The 16,633-nt window shown below is 36.0% G+C and overlaps 1 protein-coding gene across 16 annotated transcripts in view; it reads right to left on the bottom strand.

Annotated features, from left to right (window-relative positions):
• The window catches only part of LOC128018479 (RIMS-binding protein 2-like), a 103,517-nt gene that overhangs the window by 46,672 nt on the left and 40,212 nt on the right, over positions 1 to 16,633 (bottom strand). For 12 of the 16 annotated variants that reach the window (XR_008184890.1, XR_008184891.1, XR_008184889.1 and 9 more), the window contains exon 1: positions 3,528 to 3,546. The gene's annotated coding sequence lies outside the window, so the exon portion shown is untranslated. Of the gene's footprint in view, positions 1 to 3,527; positions 3,618 to 14,606; positions 14,691 to 16,633 lie in introns of those variants that run through there. The other 4 variants (XM_052604001.1, XM_052604000.1, XM_052604004.1 and 1 more) reach the window with 1 other exon arrangement.

A 16,633-nucleotide genomic window follows, 5' to 3' on the forward strand; every position in this document is an offset into this window, starting at 1 on the left:
TCAGATCAAACTCCTGCTTTGTTAATTTCAGCTTTACATAACATGTGCTGTGAACGCTGCTTCAAGTGTTTAAGGCATTGTGCAGCCTGTTTATAAGGCAGTCTAATTTACATAACTTTAGGGGGAATATTCATTCTAAAATACAAGGAAAAACAACAGAGACACAGATTAAGCCTAGTCTTAAATGAAAAAGGATTTTTAATGGAGAAAATCAATTTATCAGTAACTCAGTCAGCCTTATATGCACTTAGGAAGTGGAGTGTTATTTTAGTATAACTGAGATTTTTTTTCTTAATATTTTAAAATAATTTTTATTTGTATTTACATTTTTATAATTTGTGTTTACACTTTTAGTTTTTTTGTTTTTTTTGTTTATTTAACTGCAATGTCTTAAATCAGTGGTCTTTACAAGGGGAACCATAAATTACTATTTGATTACAATAAAAAAATAAAATAATCAACGTACAAAACTGTAGTTGAACGAAAACACAAGGCTTCTTGTCATAAATGTGTTCACAAAAAAAAAATAAAACGATGCTTTCCAACTGTTTCTGGGATATTGTCAGGGACTCGGCTTTCCGGACAAAGTTAGGAAGATCATTCCACTAGCAAGGAACAGATTTGAATGGCTTTGCAGTGTAAGCTTTGTACCAAAATATGTTATTAATACAATTATGCATGTTACTGCAGGCCAGACGTGAAATACAACGGTTAATTCTCTACCAAAGGGTCTTTGTTCTAAAAAATTAATTGAAGATGCTCATCTCTGCTTTCCAGTAATGCTGTGCCACAAACAGACTGGATAGAAACAAGTTGTGTGGATGGAAGAGCTGCCATCTTAATGACTACCATTCTGAGCGCTAGCTGGGACGGAGCTGTAGATTCAGTAGCGTCTCACTCTGTAGCAGCTTTTTGAGATGGTGGGGGTAAACTCACAAAAGAAGTGATGCATGAAGGACAATCCTTTTCAAGCAAGCGAAGGCTCATCACACCATTACGGTTCTCAGTTTAGAATCATATACTGTAAAGAGCTGTTAGTGTTAGTGCTTGTTTTTGGTGTCATTTGTTTGTTTTTGGTGTATATTAATGTAACTGTATGTATGAACTGCATTTTTAATGTAGTTTAAATTAATAGATAGGACAGAAAATGTTTGCCTCTCTGCTTACACTATTCTGGGAAGGTGTTTCGCTAGATGATATTCTGAAGAATGTTGGTAGCCATTGACTTCATTGTATTTTTTCCATTCTATGGAAGTCAATGGCTACCGTCTACTGTTTGCTTACTAACATTCATCAAAATATCTTCTGTGCTCATACAGGTTTGAAACAAGTTGAGGTTGAGTAAATGATGACAATTTTTTTTTTTTTTTTGGATAAAATATCCTTTTAAGCAAGACAAATGCATATAGTATATTACTAGAACTCATAAATCATGGGAAGTGTTTCTTATAAATATCAGACTTAGAGACTTTTTGGTGATCTTGAATTACTGGGGTTCCTTTTTTTATGCTGTCTTTTCTTTCTCTCGCCTTTCCCTTTCTCTGTATTGCTATCGGCCTCATAGGTACTGCATTCATAAATGACTAATGAGGGAGTAGGGATCCTGTTTTGCAACAGCGTTTGACAATACACCTACTCGGACGTTTTGGACATGGCCTCCCTTCGAACAGCTCAGCAGGAGGACACTGCTCTGCCAGGATGGGATGCCAAGATGTGCCCCCAACTAAACACTGACACAGACATGACTAAAAGATGAACTATAAGCAGGCTACAGGGGTGCTGATGCTAGCGGGCATAAATCTGAGATAACAGATCACACTTGCAGGTGTGAGACAGAACTAGGGGATCAGAAAAATGCACACCGAAAGAAGACCAAAATATACGATTATAGGTGCAGCATCAGAAGAAAAAAGCAATGGAGCCCAATGCATACATGCTGCTTTATTAGATGATTATAGCAGACCATTTAACAGAAAGCAATAAATAAGTCTGGAATAATTCAATATAATTTATTGTGGTCAATATAATTGTTTTATATTTGAATATATTTGAAAATACAATTTATTCCAGTGATGGCAAAGCTGAATTCTTAGCATCATTACTCCAGTCTTCAGTGTCACATGATCCTTTAGAATACAGTTTAATATGCTAATTTCCTGCTCAGAAACACAGTTTTGCTTTCTAATGTTTTTTTGGAAACCACGATACACTACCAATCAAAAGTTTGGATAAAAAAAAAAAAGATGAATAAATTAATTTGTTCTTTTAAATGTTCTATTCATCAAAGAAAAAAATATGCATTATATTAATATAAAAATATATAGATATTAAGCTGTGTTCTCAATAATAGGAGTATAACTGAGTACCAATAATAAATGATAAGAACTGGAACCCCCAAAAATTTATCAGCAAGACATTTCATATTTATAGATCAGTTCTTAACCAGCACTAGAGCATACTAATGAAGAATGGCATTTATGGCACAGGTGTTTTTGGATGTTGTGCTGTTTATGTGAGTAATATATGTCTGTTTGATGGCAGCTATGGTCCATCAGTGCCGTGACACTTGTAAACCAGCACTTGTAAACATGCTGCTGCTCAAGCATGAATCCAATCAAGGTTTTATTTTTATTTTTTATAAAATTCAGCTATTACAAGAATGTAATATCTGCCAGTTCCAAAGAGCAGCACTTCTTCATATCCACAAACTGACTTGCAATGTCTTGTTCAACAATGTTTCTTGATGCTGTCCTAATCCGTTCCTTCAGGAAATTGATTTTCCATGGCTACAAACACAAGACCCTCATCTTGAGATCAACATCACAAGCAATATCAACTTCACTATCCAGGAAATTACATTTTTACCCCTTAAGGACCAACACACAGACACATAGACTATACAGAGTAGACACATACAAATGGTGGGTTAGAAAAACACTAAAATACAGTAATACCAAAAGATAAAAAGATGCAGAAATGTGCCCTCCGACTCAGGAAAGCTCTTGTGCTTTCTGGCATTCTGTTATAACCCAAAACTTGAACACTGTGTATCTGAATACTGCAATATTCTAGATTTAAAAAACTGTTTGTGTAACTGTGATTTATTTACGCTCAAATCAAACCTTATTCTTTTCAGTTTCTCTCCTTTAGTATTAAACCAAATCAGCATGACATTTAAATCTCGGCACAAATCCTCCATACTCATGCAGTTTGCATGGATACAGCGATTCAGAGATGAACTCATCAATCTCACGAGTGAGTGGGCGGTCACTGCTGTGCTCCAGAGGGGCAGAGGGACTCACCAGATTGAGTTAGAGGATGCTGAAATGTGTACCGACTGGCTCAAGGCCTCCAGCTTTATGAGGAACAATCCTCCAGTTCCACTCAAGAGGCAAAAACACCATTAGTGCCCTCCACCAAGGAACAAATGATAGCGCGAATGGATTACAATGCCATTGTGTGTGTGAGTGAGTAGACAGCGAGGGTTTACTATCTAGCTGTAAGCCACAATGAGGCAGACTGCGTACCTGCTCATACTTTGCTGCCTTCTGGATATCGTTGAACAAGCGGAGATTCAGACGTGCTTTCTCCTGCAGAACATGCTGAAGCTCACTCTCCTGTCAACACACACACAACACACACAGAAAGGTTAGATTCTCAGTTTTATGGTACACATTTTCAAACGTGCTTGTGTCTAGCAGAAATACTCACAGGCACACACTGATAAACACAGGTTTAGACGGCAGGGTGTATTCCTGGTAAGAGCAGAGAGTTTCTAACACAGCTAGTGTTAGTCAATGTATTATTCATTTTGAGGAGAGCGAGACAGGACGAGAGTGAGTCAGTAAAGACAGAAAGAGAGAGAGAGAGACATTGCCCATCTGTCTTAGCAAGACTGGCACTGAGCGTTTGAACTAAAGGGCAGAGATCAGTAGTCAACAGAAATCATGCTGTCTCCACACAACCCATCTAGAATAGTCTACAAAGAGAAGGAGAAAATCACTAAATCATCTTGGCCTAAGTGCCATCAGTGGAAAGGAAAAGTTGTTTCAGAGGAAGAGGAAATGATTACATTTTGATGAAATATTATTAAGATATTTTTATCCTGTGGAATAAAATTGTCCAAATTAACTGTAACTTCACAGTAAGTGCATATTGATTTCAGTTAATTGTACCTTTGTAATTTATTCCTTTTAGAAAAAAAATTTGAAATTGATTTATTGTAAATACATTTTGAAAAAGAAATTGAAAACATTTATTTATTATTATTATTATTATTATTATTATTAACACACACACATAAACACACACACACACACACACACACACACACACACACATATATATATATATATATATATTAGAGCTGGGCAACGATAATTTTTTTTAAATCACGATTAATCGCATGATTGTCTGCAATTAATCCCATTGATATGCACAAAACTAATAATGCATTAAAAAGTATTTTTTTAAATCATACACCTATTGAATGTAATATTTTACTGCAGTTTAATTTAATTAAATTTTTATTTTATTTATATTCTTCACATTATAATTTTTTTTACTTTTATTTCACATATTTTGCATTGTATTGTCATACCAATGAAGCACACTAAACTGAAATGAAAATATAATCGAGAGAGACAGACAGAGAGAGGAAGCAAGACGAAAAAGTAGAAGGAAATAAAGCTAATGAGGCACTCCCCAAGAGAGGAGAGTAGCACACAGCACATTCGACAGCATGCTGGTTTTTATGATTGAATCATTTGTACACCTCTGTACAGCTCTGTATAATTAGGTTAATTTTTTCAAATGATTGGTTAATCTAGAATGCTGTAGAAAATTTGCATATGCCCCCTAACTAAACCCCCATCCTACACAGCTTAAGATTCTTAAGATTCTCCTCACCGCAAGACAAAAACTTAATTACAGTACACCAACATCCACGTGGTATGATGCTATAGTGTCCACTACTCAAATTATCTTCATGGAAGAGCCACAAATGTGATTACTGATGCCGATTTCTGCTGTCTGGTTTCCTTTTGCACAGCACAAAAATGAACCGAAACTCTGCATACTAGGCTACTTGTTGCACAGTTTTTCGTCCATTTTCTGAATTTATTATTTAAGAAAAAATATATTTCCCATATAAGCCAATTTATTCATTATGTTTATAGGCCTATATATAGTCTAGCTTTTTTATGTTTTTCTCTGCTCGCAGAAGTGGAGCAGGTGCGTGATGTGATATGATTAACATGTGAATCCACACATTCTGTTGTTTGCTGCGTTTTGTGCATGTAAAATTAATTCCTGGGAAACAAATATTAGTATTTTTAACGGGTTACATACAATTAGCTATCTTTTCTAACTCAATTCAATTCTAATTTAAAATAATCTTGTCGGTTAACAGTTAATAATCGGTTAACGAGCATTGAGTGTCGGTTAGGAAAAACAACCGAAATGACCATCCCTAATCACTACTCATAACAGAACTAAGATCACATCCATTTCCCTCCATTCACTCTCAATGAAAGGCCATTGTCATTTCAACTAGCGTCAATTCACTGCAGTCACTTCCAATCTCTCCTGAGCTGCACATGATTTCGAAGCCTGCTCTTTGAACATCAATCCATAAACTCTGAATGGATGATAGACTAAGCCTCGAGTGACCCAGTGTAGAGGAGAGAGAGAGAACGAGACCGCTAATGATTACAGATTAGACACATATAAACTTGATTCACATCAAATGTGTAACACTAACAAATTGCATGAAGTAGCCCTGGAGACTCAGCGCTGTTTCTGTAGCACCATCATTTGCATGAGCTACAAATGGGATGCCACGAGGGAGTTTATTACAAAAATATTTTATTCATTCTGCTGGTAGAGCCTGCTAATAATGTATTAGAGCTGAAGCATCAACTAATCAAACACACACACACACACACACACACACAAACCTGTATAGCTATCCTTGTGGGGACATACATTGGCACAACACAATCTCTAGCTCCTTACCCTAAACCTACTCATCAGAACTAAGTGCCTCACCCAAACCCTGAACCTACTCTTTGATGATGTTTTTCTTACGTTTCAGGACATGGACAGTATACCGTACATACATTTTCAAATAGAGGGACAGAAAGCTCTCTGACTAAATCTAAAATATCATAAACTGTGTTCCGAAGATAAGCGGAGGTCTTACGGGTTAGGAACGACATGAGGATGAGTCATTAATGACATAATTGTCATTTTTGGCTGAACTAACCCTTTCTGACCTGAATTTGACGCACCCGCCCCGCCTCAGACCTATGTGGATCAACTGCCATTTCATACAGTCGATTAATGACTAATATGAGGCAGAGCAACAACTTACTGCATGATGGAACCAAGAAAATGTCCCTAAAATTCAAGATATGGGGCAAAACGCTCGTTTGAGATTGTGTCTCATATTCGCATCACATTGTTAAGAAATATCACACGAGAAGTAGGCTAAGTACAATATCACAATAGTGCAAATGTGGTACTCATCTTTTACAACAGTTCATTAAGAAGTTAATATTGTATTATTTTAGACACAATGTTGTCTGTTTTGCTAAATTTTGCCAACCAGAAGATAAAGACAAAGCAGAACGGTTCATCTCCAAGCAACCCACAGCGCCATTTCATTTCTTAATCCACGTTTTGAAAGAATTTGGTGAACCATCTGGTGCGTTGAACCATTCGCACATGCGTTGGCTTTGAAGTAGCACTGCACAGACCGATCAGTGTATGACATCAAAGTACCGCAAGAGCGATTAAAAAGCACAAAGGGTCGTCCGCTCTCTAAAGCTCTTGCTGTTCTTTGATTTCACACACCGATCGATCTGATGACCTGCTTCAAACCGAACAAGCCTAACGATTCAATGAACCATTCATAAAGAACCCTTTACTTCACTCCTGAATGAATCAGCCATTTAAACAAATCAAATGAATTAATAAATGACTGGATGACTTAATCATTAAGATTTTTACCACCACCCACTGGCAGTTTTAGTTTATTATTTATAGTATCATTTCATTAAAGAAATAATTTCATATTTTCATAGTAATAATAATACAATTAAGAAAATAAATTACTAAATTTATAGTTCACCCAACCAAAAAGGACAATTCTGTCATCATTTACTCATGCCTGATTGATGCTTTACACAACAATGACTTTAAATTATCTTTTGGGAGTAATTTCTCCAAATTTGCTGTGTGATTAATTCGATTAATTAATCACGACATCATGTATTTAATTAGATAAAAAATGTAATCGCTTACCAGCCCTAATACATACATACATATATATATATATATATATATATATATATATATATATATATATATATATATATATATATATATATATATATATATATATATATATACACACTTTATTTGTGGAAGGTGTTGTAGACAGACAACCTGCTTTGTGGAAGATGTCCAGTCAAAGAGAGGGTAATGGATGTTGGGTCCTTCCAGGAAATAAACAACACTGACCTTTGAGACGACACAATCTGTTCTGCTTGATCACCAAACACCCCTTTTTTCTAAGCAAGTGCTCCATTCAAGAGATAGCTAGCATATTCCCATTAACTCCAGGATTCATGCTACAATGAGCCTGAAATATGGTAATACAGAGATTATGAGTTTATGACTAAGGTCATAAAGGGGTTTTTAATTTTATGAAGAAAATGTGAGAGATGCTTTCCAATGCAAAAATCATTGCACATTAAGTGGTTGCTGGGCCGTTGCTATACGACTGCTAATTTGTTTTAAGTGTTTTTAGCATGTTGCTAAATCTACAGTTTGAGTCACAGACCCTTCTGCTCTGTGAGGACCATTCAATAAAAGCATGACCTTAAAATCCAACTAGCAAGTATAAGTCCCGTTGGCAAAGTCACGCTAGCCCTTTCAGTAATGCACATCTACATACTAAAAGTAACATCAGAGGCACTGCTCAGTCTTTACGTTTACACAAAAACAGAATTGTGACATGAATTAACAATCATATACCCACAGACCTTATAATCTTTGACCAAATTAAGAGGCAAATACTAAACGCATACAATATTCATATGCTTTATTGATTTTTGCCAAAAGCAAACCAGCATGTTTGATTCTCACATGAATAATCTCTGATCTAATGCTTTAGATGATGGTCTGTCGCACGCAATTTGAAAAATAGGGACAAGCTATAAATTCTATATCACCCTGGAATATTTTTACACACCTTTCCAAGTTTGTGGTCAGTAAGTTTCTTATCTTTAATATTCTATTTACATTTTTGAAATTTCAGTAATTCAACTCAAATTGTGAAACTCATGTATTAAGTAAATTCAATGCACACTGACTGATGTAGTTTAAGTATTTGGTTCTTTTAATTGTGATGATTTTGGCTCACATTTAACAAAAACCCACAAACTCACTATCTCAACAAATTAGAATGTGGTGACATGCCAATCAACTAATCAACTCAAAACACCTGCAAAGGTTTCCTGAGCCTTCAAAATCTCTCAGTTTGGTTTACTAGGCTACACAATCATGGGGAAGACTGTTGATCTGATAGTTGTCCAGAAGAAAATCACTGACACCCTTCACGATGAGGGTAAGCCACAAACATTCATTGCCAAAGAAGCTGGCTATTCACAGATTGCTGTATCCAAGCATGTTAACAGAAAGTTGAGTGGAAGGAAAAAGTCTGGAAGAAAAAGATGCACAACCAACTGAGAGAACCACAACATTATGAGGATTGTCAAGCAAAATCAATTCAAGAATTTGAGTGAACTTCACAAGGAATGGACCGATGCTGGGGTCAAGACATACAGACGTGTCAAGGAATTTGGCTGTAGTGGTTGTATTCCTCTTGTTAAGCCACTCCTAAACCACAGACAACATCAGAGGTGTCTTACCTGGGGGCTAAGGAGAAGAAGAACTGGACTGTTGCCCAGTGGTCCAAAGTCCTCTTTTCAGATGAGATAAAGTTTTATATTTCATTCGGAAACCAAGGTCCTAGAGTCTGGAGGAAGGGTAGAGAAGCTAATAGCCCAAGTTGCTTCAAGTTTAGTGTTAAGTTTCCACAGTCTGTGATGATTTGGGGTGCGATGTCATCTCCTGGTGTTGGTCCACTGTGTTTTTTGAAAACCAAAGTCACTGCACCCGTTTACCAAGAAATTTAGGAGCACTTCATGCTTCCTTCTGCTGACCAGCTTTTTGAAGATGCTGATTTCATTTTCCAGCAGGATTTGGCACCTGCTACACTGCCAAAAGCACCAAAGGTTAGTTAATTGAGCATGGTGTTGGTGTGCTTGACTGGCCAGCAAACTCTTTTATTGTCAAGAGAAAAATGAGAAACAAGGGACCAAAAAATGCAGATGAGCTGAAGGCTGCTGTAATAGAAACCTGGACATCCATACCATCTCAGCAGTCCCTCAAACTGATCACCTCCATGCCACGCTGAATTGAGGCAGAAAGCAAAAGGGGCTCCTTCTGAGTATTGAATAAATGTACAGTATATTAACAAACTTTCCAGAAGGCCAACAATTCACAAAATGTTTTATCTTTTTTATTGGTCTTATTAAGTATTCTATTTTATTGAGATTGGGGGTTCAGTGGCTTGCTCAAGGGCACCTCAGTCATGGTACAGCCAGCCTGAGACTCGAGCCCACAACCTTAGGGTTAGGAGTTAAACTCTCTAACCATTAGGCCACAACTTCCCCACAGCAGCATTAGGTTAACATTTCAATAAACGAGCATATACTACAATTACGAGCCATTTTATAAGGTGACATTTCAGCACTTGACCAAAGGATTGCGACTACCATAAGTAGCACTTAAAGCATGGATACGCGTGATTGTGTTAAGTGCTGTAGGGTTTCAGAGCAAACCAGACAAATTAAATGTTTGATCGGGAACATGGTTGAAACATGAGAACACGAGGTTCAAGACACATGATATTATAGTAAATCAAATCCTAGCACCACAAGTCTGAAGCCACTTATCCACTAACTAGAATCTTGAACAGCTTTCAACATTAGAACAAAATAACAATTATTGCCAATTTAATTTCCGAAAGGAGTTTGTCAAATATGGGGCAAGTAATCAAGGTTGATGGTCAAAGAGAAGCACAGCATGACCATGATAGTATTTAAATCCATGATAATAATCATGATCACAAGCTCTTTTGATTGGCTTCCCCCCACCTAGAAGAATCAAACTGAAATTCCTTTAAGGGAACCTTTTAACCTCTGGTCTACACAGAACATCCTTATGTCAAATAATGGTACAGAAACTGTCTTTTACAGATGTAGATGCACCAAAATGAACTCTAAGTGATTGATGGTTGTTCATATCAATCCAATTTCATGTATTTCTATAAACTTGGGATTTCACTTTTTTATTCTCTTAAAATCATTCTTTCATATCTTTCTGCAACTTGTGTGAATGTGTGAATCCATGTGTTTATGTGTAAGATTAGTTTATATGTCTTAGATTTATCCAATAAAGCCTTATTAATATTTGAAAAGAGAAGTATCTTGTGTTTTGTGCTTACACGTGAATGTCTTAAACTGCCGATCTTGTTGCTGTGCTAATTAATAGCGTTTTCACTATATTTTGGAATTTAATATCCATTGCATAGTTGACGTTATATGGCTCGTTCAGTAAATCGCTGACCGACTCAGTGATCGGTCGTCAAACACTGATTCTGTCTAAATTCCCTATAAAATCTTATATGATTCTCTTTGAGCTAAATTCATGCTAAATTGCATGAAATCACACGTGCATGTAGCTGCATGCATGCATGTGGACTGTTCTTTTCTAAATGGCTGGCTGGAACTATCAGATGTAAATGTGATGAGTAATTGAGAAGAGAGGCAGATGGCCCCCTCAAAGAGACCGTCCCAACTTCCCACCTTCCAAGACACAATACAACACCACCAGCCACAGCTTTACATTACAGGCTGCTGTTCCAATACAAAACAACAGCACTTAGCATAACAGGAGCACAAATTAAATTGAAATTAAAGTGTTTTTTCCTAGAATCACTTTTCAAGTCATGTACAGACAGCATCTCTGTTTTTGTTTTTTTCTCATTAACTCCTACTACCCTTTCAGTAGGGCAGAAAATAAGTACAAAAGCAACCTCTGGAGCCGAGGGTACAAACAGCATGCTCTGCCACTAATGGACACACAAAAACATACAAGTATATATACTCTAAAAAACTGTGCACACACGACACAAACAACCCAGGGCACCTCATAGATGGTTCAAAGACACAGCTTTTAGGTAATTGAGTTTGGCCCTCGCAGCTCTGCACTCCATCTTTTAACAGAGTGTGCTAGTGAAGTTGTATGCTGGGAACATTTTGAGACTGACTGCATTTATGTAAAGAGGTCACGAGAGATAAAAATATGCACTCAGATAGGATTTTAGCTTCAACATTTAGCCTTTCACTTGTAAAAACTTTATTTAAACGTCCTGTTATCAGTGCGTGCCTTCAGCGTAATGCACTGTGGAGACCTTTAGCCTGCTTTCAGACACTTCCTCTCACAGAGACCAGTCAGTCCTCGATATTGGCTTAAGAAGGTTCTCTTGATATCAGGTTTACTCAGTGTTATTAAAACAAAACACTATTACCTCTTTTATTCATATCATGAGCTTAAAATGTTGTAGCAGTATTTTTTAAAGTTGCTGACCACCGCTGCTGTTACATATATTTAAATTGAACACTTTTTCTTTTTAAACTGTGATATACTTACAACCCAGTGTTGTCACACATAAAGCTGACTGCATAACACTTCAGTGTCATGATAGCGTTTTTGCTATGCTTGGAAAAAGAGAAGAACCCTCAAGTATTTGTGTTCCATAACATCTCAGGACCTTTCCATCTGGAACGAAGTGAAAAATGCTGATGTTTCATGTGCAAAGTTCACTCATTAGGGCTGCTGGGCTGGCAGATATAGGGGTTTGAATGAATGTTCTGCCAATCCACAATAAACAATGTTTAATAAAGAAGCAAATAGTCTTCTGTCAGGCTTTGCCAATGTTTGTGTGTATAGAACTGTCAGGAGATTAAGCTCAGTGTATTTTTGTATTTGTTACTGTGAAAATGGAGCCTCCTGTGGTATAGAGAAAGCCCCTGTGGAGCAAAACATTTATACTGCTGATTCCCACACACTGTGTCCTGCTGAGACACACGTGCATTTTTAACTCGCTATTTACAGTAAATGAGGACATATAAACTTCTTTTTTCAAAAAGTAAATTAAAGGGGTGGTTGATTTTGATTTCACTTTTTTTGTTCTTTAGTTAGTGTGTAATGTTGCTGTTAAAGCTTAAATATTCATTACTATATTAATATATCAACTGCATGAAGCCTTGGTAAGCATAAGATACTTTAAAAAATCTCCAAAAACAATTTTTAAGAGGATTAAATAAGTAACTATGAACAGTTAACAATATATTACAATAAATAAGTGCAAATTATATATATATATATATATATATATATATATATATATATATATTTATATATATATATATATATATATATATATATATATATATATATATATATATATATATATATATATATATATATATATATATATAAAAAATACTACATAAAGATAATAAAATAGTTTATTACATATTCATATTTTATGTAAGGGATCATGTGCCCCTTCAGGGTGACACAATATTTCCTGATTACCCTGCCAGTGTTTTAGCAAGCGCAACGTTGGGGGTTCGAATCCCAGGGAACACATGTTAGGAGAAATGAGTTAGCTTAAATGCAGTGTTAGTCGACTTGGATAAAAGCGTCTGCTAAATGCATACATTTAATTTGGATTTATTGGGAGTATTAATACTTAAATAGCTTGTACCCTTAAGTTTACAGCATATGATACATTAACTCATATTCAATTAATTCCATAAAAGACCAAAAAATCAGATATCAAATGTGAAACTCAGGGCATGACCCACTTAAATGGTCTTCTTCAGCTCTAAAAAGCCTCTCTCATGTGTAATGGATGAAAAGTCTTTCCCGAACGCTGAGGTGAGAGGAATACAGAAGAAGAGAGAGGCTCTTTAAAAGAGCTTCCCTGGCAGTCAAGGCCGATTAATCTCTGTACAGTACATACACACGCACTCTTTATCTCTCTCACTCTCCCTCATGTACCTCACACTCCCTTTCTCCCTCTCTCGTGCTTGCTTTTTTTGTCCTTCTGCTCACTTTGCTTCCCCTGACAGTGGACCTTGGAGTCAGCTTTCTCAACAGTGAGAAAGACTGAGAGAGAGTGGGAAGAGAGCAAATGCCCGTGAGTATGTGTGTGAAACCAAAGCATTTCCAACATCCATGTGCTTCAGGCGAGCAAATACCTTGATCAGCAACTATTTTGTCCCCAAAACAGTCGCACTAGATCAAAACATATCGTGCCAATCAAAATCCAGTCTAATTATGATATTAAAGCTCACTGTTCTCATGGGTGGGCTGGCAGAAGTGGGCCACATCCCACAAGGTTAGTGGTTTGATCCCTTGTTCAATCCTACACTACCTACAGTGCCAAATGCATCATAGCATTACTTGTGCTCTGGTCACAGTTAAAGGAGCCATTTCATCATCTAAGAAAAACATTTAAACAAATGTAATGTAAACTATAAAAAGAGCTTACATTTTTGATGAAAACAAAACAAGCAATAATAAAACAAAACAACAGTGACAAGAAAGAATTGTGTTGAACAAACAGGCAACCGAAAGAACAGCATCTCCAAATAAATAAATCTATTTGGTCTGGTTATTATATTCTTCTATAATATTGAATATAAAATATTTGTAAATGTTTGTTACACAAAATTGTGTTAGTTAGTAAATAAAAAAATCTATGTTGTCTGGTTAGTCTTTTATTTATCAACTATTTACCAATTTAGCATTAAGTAAGCAAGAAGGTAAGTACGTAAACAAACAAACAAACAAATAAATAAGGGCTGGCAAATCTTTTTTGATTATATTTATATATTATATTAATATTTACCATTTAAATACTTTTGTAACAATTTGGTGTAAAGATAGCAAGTAAACAAACAAACAAACAAACGTAATTAAGTAAACAAACAAATAAATCCATTTAGTCTGGTTATTATTTGATTTATTAAATTTATGTATTATATTAAATATTTATCGTTTAAATATTTTTGTACCACAATTTGGTGTAAAGATAGCAAGTAAACAAACAAACAAGCAGTAAGCTACTGGAGTATAAATGAAATAATTTGCAATCAAAATATTTGCTTTGGAATAAAACAGCATGATGCATGTAGTCTAGCCCTCATATTATTAATATAATTTCTCAATTTTACCTTACATACATAAATGTGCTTACGTGTCCAGTATATCAAATACAAGGTTTTAATCACTAGTGGGCCCCTAAAAACATTTGAGCCCCTTAGTTCCAGCCTTATATGAAACTTCAAGAGTGTCGTGTGATGGAAGACTAATGGTAATATCTCAGAAGAGTCTTGATATGACACCCAACATGTGAGACCCTCTCATAACTTAAGATGAAAACTTGTAAAGGCTCTCACCAGAGTTTGACATGACTGGCTCTTTTTCTTCACCTCCTCCTCAAGGACTTCACACTCCTTTTTCTTCCTGCTGATCTCAGTCTCCTAAGAGAAAAAAGAAAATAAATACTTTTAGATGGATAGATGGATTCAATTTGCTGTTAGAGTAGATGTGGCCTAATGCAGCTGTTTCTCTTCAGGGGGGCTGGATGCGGCATAACACACAATCTGAGTATGTATGCATGTGTATGTGAGCTCGTGCCCATGTACTGTAGGAAATTGTAGCACATTCTCAGAGCCAATGGGCACCCGTATATATCCTCTAACTATAAATAGCAATGTTCTGTATAGAACAATGATGCAATGCCATCAGCGAGGTGCACAAGTCTAAAAGTCACTATAAATAGAAAATCCACTAAAAGAAAAACAAACGCACACGCAGTTCTAATGGACATGGTAAAATGTAAAAATCATGCTCATATCTGTATAAAAGTTCCCATAGCCATTTAGATGAAAACAAAACAAGAAATAATGACAATAAACAAACAAACAAACAAAAAGTCAAATAGCCAAATGGAAATACAGGTGCATCTCAATAAATTAAAATATTGTGGAAAAGTGCATTTATTTTTTGTAATTCAACTCAAATTGTTAAACTTGTTTATTAAATAAATTCAATGCACACAGACTGAAATACACTGTCAAACAGTCACTTAATTCAGCCTGACCCTAGCCTAGCTCACTAGCTTATGTTGATAGTTGCACAATTAAACCGGTTAACATTATCAATTAAACAACATCTCATAACAAGGAGATAACTAGCTAAACACTTTAAGTTATACTACTCCCCTGTCATTGCCAGAAGCCATGTTGAGGTCTCAACCAACTGAAAGACAGAACTCCACCACGCTAGCTCGCGCTCGCGACACAGGCATATCGCGCTGTGTGAACGGGTTCATGTGATTGGCTTAGAAGTAAACAATCCCCCACATGGCGTGTGTTCTTGTGATTGGCTAAAACAAGGGAGATATCTGATTGGTTGCTGATCATTCCCCGTTTAAAAAAAAAATGCATTTGTGTGTCGAGCCAAGTCAGGGGAGTCTCAAAATTCAGTGAAGTTCACAGACCGCAAGCAGTTTGTAAATCAAGTTATATTTGTGTTTGCATCAGAAATACATTTCTGAATCTTGTCCTGTGCATTTCTGAATCTTGAGTGCATTTGTAAATGTTGTTCGCATTTCTGAATTGTGTGTGTATTTATGAATTTTGTGTGCATTTGTGAATTTTGTATGCATTTGTGAATATTTTGTGCTTTTTACATTTTGTGTGTGCATTTGTGAATTTTGTGCGCATTTGTGTATCCTGTGTGTGTATTTATGAATCATGTGTGTGCATGTATGAATCATGTGTGTGCATGTATGAATCCTGTGTGTGCATATATGAATCCTGTGTGTGCATATGTGAATGTAGTGTGTGCATTTTTTTTTTTTTTTGAGACTCGTCTAGCTCCATGGAAAAAATTTATGAAGATGGGAGACTTCTTTTAACTGGTGCACCATGTTGTTTAATGCATGAGATGCTGCAAGAGACTCGAGTGCAACAGTCAAATGCGTCCATGTTCACATAGAAAGAACAGTGGAAGAGCAGCACAATCCAACAAAAACCTGTAAAGAACTACTACTGTACAGTATTTCTGCAATTTCATATTTGCATCATGGTGACAGTCTGAAAGCTGGTGTTAATTGTTTGTACCATTGTTTTTACCATTTATAGTTCATAAAAGTCCACTGGTGTGTTATACCTGCAGACATTTGAATTTAAATTACCCTGACTTTTGATATATTTAAGCATTTTCCTTGTATTATTTCTGAACATATAACATGTAAATAATAAATAGTTTATTTATATTTAACATTAACAAGTGATTTGTTTAACACAGGGGTAGGCAAGTTTGGTCCTGAGCCGCAGAGTTCAGCTTCAACCCTAATCAAACACACCTGAACAAGCTCATCAATCCATTCAGGATTACTAAGGTACAGGCAGGTGAG

The sequence above is a fragment of the Carassius gibelio genome, chromosome A8 (genome assembly GCF_023724105.1).
Source record: "Carassius gibelio isolate Cgi1373 ecotype wild population from Czech Republic chromosome A8, carGib1.2-hapl.c, whole genome shotgun sequence".
Lineage (NCBI taxonomy): Eukaryota > Metazoa > Chordata > Actinopteri > Cypriniformes > Cyprinidae > Carassius > Carassius gibelio.